Raw genomic sequence first — 6,860 nt, forward strand, 5'->3', positions numbered from 1 at the left:
ACACAGCACAAGGTGTGAAACATGGAACCGACAGTCTCACACAGCACAAGGTGTGAAACACGGTACCGAGAGTCTCACACAGCAGAAGGTGTGAAACACGGTACCGACAGTCTCACACAGCACAAGGTGTGAAACACGGTACCGACAGTCTCACACAGCACAAGGTGTGAAACATGGTACCGAGAGTCTCACACAGCACAAGGTGTGAAACATGGAACCGACAGTCTCACACAGAACAAGGTGTGAAACATGGAACCGACAGCCTCACACAGCACAAGGTGTGAAACATGGTACCGACAGTCTCACACAACACCAGGTGTGAAACACGGTACCGACAGTCTCACACAGCACAAGGTGTGAAACACAGTACCAACAGTATCACACAGCACAAGGTGTGAAACATGGTACCGAGAGTCTCACACAGCACAAGGTGTGAAACACGGTACCAAGAGTTTCACACAGCACAGGGTGTGAAACAAGGCTCCGACAGTCTCAGACACCACAAGGTGTGAATCACGGTACCGACAGTCTCTTACAGCACAAGGTGTGAAACACGGTACCGAGAGTCTCACACAGCAGAAGGTGTGAAACATGGTACCGACAGTCTCACACAGCACAAGGTGTGAAACATGGTACCGAGAGTCTCACACAGCAGAAGGTGTGAAACACAGTACCGACAGTCTCACACAGAACAAGGTGTGAAACATGGAACCGAGAGTCTAACACAGCACAAAGTGTGAAACATGGTACCGACAGTCTCACACAGCACTAGGTGTGAAACATGGCACCGAGAGTCTCACACAGCACAAGGTGTGAAACACGGTACCGAGAGTGTCACACAGCACAAGGTGTGAAACACGGTACCGAGAGTGTCACACAGCACAAGGTGTCAAACACGGTACCGACAGTCTCACACAGCACAAGGTGTGAAACATGGTACCGATGGTCTCATACAGCAAAAGGTGTGAAACACAGTACGATCAACCGTACACAGCACAAAATGTGAAACACAGTACTGACGGTCTCATACAGCACAAGGTGTGAAACACGGTACCGATGGTCTCACACAGCACAAGGAATGAAACACGGCACCGAGTGTCTCACACAGCACAGGGTGCGAAACATGGCACCGAGAGTCTCACACAACACCAGGTGTGAAACACGGTACCGACAGTCTCACACAGCACAAGGTGTGAAACATGGTACCGATGGTCTCATACAGCAAAAGGTGTGAAACACAGTACGATCAACCGTACACAGCACAAAATGTGAAACACAGTACTGACGGTCTCATACAGCACAAGGTGTGAAACACGGTACCGATGGTCTCATACAGCAAAAGGTGTGAAACACAGTACGATCAACCGTACACAGCACAAAGTGTGAAACACAGTACTGACGGTCTCATACAGCACAAGGTGTGAAACACTGTACCAACAACCGTACACAGCAGAAAGTCTGAAACACGGCACCGACGGTCTCTTACAGCACAAGGTGTGAAACACGGAACCGACAGTCTCACACAGCACAAGGTGTGAAACACAGTACCAACAGTCTCACACAGCACAAGGTGTGAAACATGGTACCGAGAGTCACACACAGCACAAGGTGTGAAACACAGTACCAACAGTCACACACAGCACAAGGTGTGAAACACGGTACCGAGAGTTTCAAACAGCACTAGGTGTGAAACATGGTACCGAGAGTCTCACACAGCACAAGGTGTGAAACACGGTACCGAGAGTTTCACACAGCACAGGGTGTGAAACAAGGTTCCGACAGTCTCAGACACCACTAGGTGTGAATCACGGTACCGACAGTCTCTTACAGCACAAGGTGTGAAACACGGTACCGAGAGTCTCACACAGCACAAGGTGTGAAACATGGTACCGACAGTCTCACACAGCACAAGGTGTGAAACACGGTTCCGAGAGTCTCACACAGCACAAGGTGTGAAACATGGTACCGACAGTCTCTTACAGCACAAGGTGTGAAACACGGTACCGAGAGTCTCACACAGCACAAGGTGTGAAACATGGTACCGACAGTCTCACACAGCACAAGGTGTGAAACACGGTTCCGAGAGTCTCACACAGCAGAAGGTGTGAAACACGGTACCGACAGTCACACACAGCACAAGGTGTGAAACATGGAACCGACAGTCTCACACAGAAGAAGGTGTGAAACATGGAACCGACAGCCTCACACAGCACAAGGTGTGAAACACGGTACCGAGAGTCTCACACAGCAGAAGGTGTGAAACACGGTACCGACAGTCACACACAGCACAAGGTGTGAAACATGGAACCGACAGTCTCACACAGCAGAAGGTGTGAAACACAGTACCGACAGTCTCACACAGCACAAGGTGTGAAACACGGTTCCGAGAGTCTCACACAGCAGAAGGTGTGAAACACGGTAACGACAGTCACCACAGCACAAGGTGTGAAACACGGTACCGACAGTCTCACACAGCACAAGGTGTGAAACACAGTACCGACAGTCTCACACAGCACAAGGTGTGAAACATGGAACCGACAGTCTCACACAGCACAAGGTGTGAAACATGGAACCGACAGTCTCACACAGAACAAGGTGTGAAACACGGTACCGACAGTCTCACACAGAAAAAGGTGTGAAACACGGTACCGAGAGTCTCACACAGCACAAGGTGTGAAACATGGAACCGGCAGTCTTACACAGAACAAAGTGTGAAACATGGAACCGACAGCCTCACACAGAACAAGGTGTGAAACACGGTACCGACAGTCTCACACAGCACAAGGTGTGAAACACGGTACCGAGAGACTCACACAACACCAGGTGTGAAACATGGCACCGAGAGTCTCATACAACACCAGGTGAGGAACACGGTACCGAGAGTGTCACACAGCACAAGGTGTCAAACACGGTACCGACAGTCTCACACAGCACAAGGTGTCAAACACGGTACCGACAGTCTCACACAGCACAAGGTGTGAAACATGGTACCGATGGTCTCATACAGCAAAAGGTGTGAAACACAGTACGATCAACCGTACACAGCACAAAATGTGAAACACAGTACTGACGGTCTCATACAGCACAAGGTGTGAAACACTGTACCGATGGTCTCATACAGCAAAAGCTGTGAAACACAGTACGATCAACCGTACACAGCACAAAGTGTGAAACACAGTACTGACGGTCTCATACAGCACAAGGTGTGAAACACTGTACCAACAACCGTACACAGCAGAAAGTCTGAAACACGGCACCGACGGTCTCTTACAGCACAAGGTGTGAAACACGGAACCGACAGTCTCACACAGCACAAGGTGTGAAACACAGTACCAACAGTATCACACAGCACAAGGTGTGAAACATGGTACCGAGAGTCTCACACAGCACAAGGTGTGAAACACGGTACCAAGAGTTTCACACAGCACAGGGTGTGAAACAAGGCTCCGACAGTCTCAGACACCACAAGGTGTGAATCACGGTACCGACAGTCTCTTACAGCACAAGGTGTGAAACACGGTACCGAGAGTCTCACACAGCAGAAGGTGTGAAACATGGTACCGACAGTCTCACACAGCACAAGGTGTGAAACATGGTACCGAGAGTCTCACACAGCAGAAGGTGTGAAACACAGTACCGACAGTCTCACACAGAACAAGGTGTGAAACATGGAACCGAGAGTCTAACACAGCACAAAGTGTGAAACATGGTACCGACAGTCTCACACAGCACTAGGTGTGAAACACGGTACCGAGAGTCTCACACAGCACAAGGTGTGAAACATGGAACCGACAGTCTCACACAGAACAAGGTGTGAAACATGGAACCGACAGCCTCACACAGCACAAGGTGTGAAACATGGAACCGACAGACTCACACAGAACAAGGTGTGAAACATGGAACCGAGAGTCTCACACAGCACAAGGTGTGAAACATGGTTCCGAGAGTCTCACACAGCACAAGGAATGAAACACGGCACCGAGAGTCTCACACGGCGCAAGGTGTGAAACATGGTACCGAGAGACTCACACAGCACAAGGTGTGAAACACGGTACCGAGAGGCTCACACAGCACTAGGTGTGAAACACGGTACCGAGAGTCTCACACAGCACAAGGTGTGAAACAAGGAACCGACAGTCTCACACAGAACAAGGTGTGAAACACGGTACCGACAGTCTCAAACAGAACACGGTGTGAAACACGGTACCGAGAGTCTCACACAGCACAAGGTGTGAAACATGGAACCGGCAGTCTCACACAGAACAAGGTGTGAAACATGGAACCGACAGCCTCACACAGAACAAGGTGTGAAACATGGAACCGACAGTCTCACACAGAACAAGGTGTGAAACACGGTACCGACAGTCTCACACAGCACAAGGTGTGAAACACGGTACCGAGAGACTCACACAACACCAGGTGTGAAACACGGTACCGAGAGTGTCACACAGCACAAGGTGTGAAACACGGTACCGAGAGTGTCACACAGCACAAGGTGTCAAACACGGTACCGATGGTCTCATACAGCAAAAGGTGTGAAACACAGTACGATCAACCGTACACAGCACAAAATGTGAAACACAGTACTGACGGTCTCATACAGCACAAGGTGTGAAACACGGTACCGATGGTCTCACACAGCACAAGGAATGAAACACGGCACCGAGAGGCTCACACAGCCCAGGGTGTGAAACATGGCACCGTGAGTCTCACACAACACCAGGTGTGAAACACGGTACCGACAGTCTCACACAGCACAAGGTGTCAAACACGGTACCGACAGTCTCACACAGCACAAGGTCTGAAACATGGTACCGATGGTCTCATACAGCAAAAGGTGTGAAACACAGTACGATCAACCGTACACAGCACAAAATGTGAAACACAGTACTGACGGTCTCCTACAGCACAAGGTGTGAAACACGGTACCGATGGTCTCATACAGCAAAAGGTGTGAAACACAGTACGATCAACCGTACACAGCACAAAGTGCGAAACACAGTACTGACGGTCTCATACAGCACAAGGTGTGAAACACTGTACCAACAACCGTACACAGCAGAAAGTCTGAAACACGGCACCGACGGTCTCTTACAGCACAAGGTGTGAAACACGGAACCGACAGTCTCACACAGCACAAGGTGTGAAACACAGTACCAACAGACTCTCACAGCACAAGGTGTGAAACATGGTACCGAGAGTCTCACACAGCACAAGGTGTGAAACACAGTACCAACAGTCACACACAGCACAAGGTGTGAAACACGGTACCGATGGTCTCATACAGCAAAAGCTGTGAAACACAGTACGATCAACCGTACACAGCACAAAGTGTGAAACACAGTACTGACGGTCTCATACAGCACAAGGTGTGAAACACTGTACCAACAACCGTACACAGCAGAAAGTCTGAAACACGGCACCGACGGTCTCTTACAGCACAAGGTGTGAAACACGGAACCGACAGTCTCACACAGCACAAGGTGTGAAACACAGTACCAACAGTATCACACAGCACAAGGTGTGAAACATGGTACCGAGAGTCTCACACAGCACAAGGTGTGAAACACGGTACCAAGAGTTTCACACAGCACAGGGTGTGAAACAAGGCTCCGACAGTCTCAGACACCACAAGGTGTGAATCACGGTACCGACAGTCTCTTACAGCACAAGGTGTGAAACACGGTACCGAGAGTCTCACACAGCAGAAGGTGTGAAACATGGTACCGACAGTCTCACACAGCACAAGGTGTGAAACATGGTACCGAGAGTCTCACACAGCAGAAGGTGTGAAACACAGTACCGACAGTCTCACACAGAACAAGGTGTGAAACATGGAACCGAGAGTCTAACACAGCACAAAGTGTGAAACATGGTACCGACAGTCTCACACAGCACTAGGTGTGAAACATGGCACCGAGAGTCTCACACAGCACAAGGTGTGAAACATGGTACCGACAGACTCACACAGAACAAGGTGCGAAACACGGTACCGAGAGTCTCACACAGCACAAGGTGTGAAACATGGAACCGACAGTCTCACACAGAACAAGGTGTGAAACATGGAACCGACAGCCTCACACAGCACAAGGTGTGAAACATGGAACCGACAGACTCACACAGAACAAGGTGTGAAACATGGAACCGAGAGTCTCACACAGCACAAGGTGTGAAACATGGTTCCGAGAGTCTCACACAGCACAAGGAATGAAACACGGCACCGAGAGTCTCACACGGCGCAAGGTGTGAAACATGGTACCGAGAGACTCACACAGCACAAGGTGTGAAACACGGTACCGAGAGGCTCACACAGCACTAGGTGTGAAACACGGTACCGAGAGTCTCACACAGCACAAGGTGTGAAACAAGGAACCGACAGTCTCACACAGAACAAGGTGTGAAACACGGTACCGACAGTCTCAAACAGAACAAGGTGTGAAACACGGTACCGAGAGTCTCACACAGCACAAGGTGTGAAACATGGAACCGGCAGTCTCACACAGAACAAGGTGTGAAACATGGAACCGACAGCCTCACACAGAACAAGGTGTGAAACATGGAACCGACAGTCTCACACAGAACAAGGTGTGAAACACGGTACCGACAGTCTCACACAGCACAAGGTGTGAAACACGGTACCGAGAGACTCACACAACACCAGGTGTGAAACACGGTACCGAGAGTGTCACACAGCACAAGGTGTGAAACACGGTACCGAGAGTGTCACACAGCACAAGGTGTCAAACACGGTACCGATGGTCTCATACAGCAAAAGGTGTGAAACACAGTACGATCAACCGTACACAGCACAAAATGTGAAACACAGTACTGACGGTCTCATACAGCACAAGGTGTGAAAC

The sequence above is a fragment of the Hypanus sabinus genome, unplaced genomic scaffold, assembly GCF_030144855.1.
Source record: "Hypanus sabinus isolate sHypSab1 unplaced genomic scaffold, sHypSab1.hap1 scaffold_290, whole genome shotgun sequence".
NCBI lineage: Eukaryota > Metazoa > Chordata > Chondrichthyes > Myliobatiformes > Dasyatidae > Hypanus > Hypanus sabinus.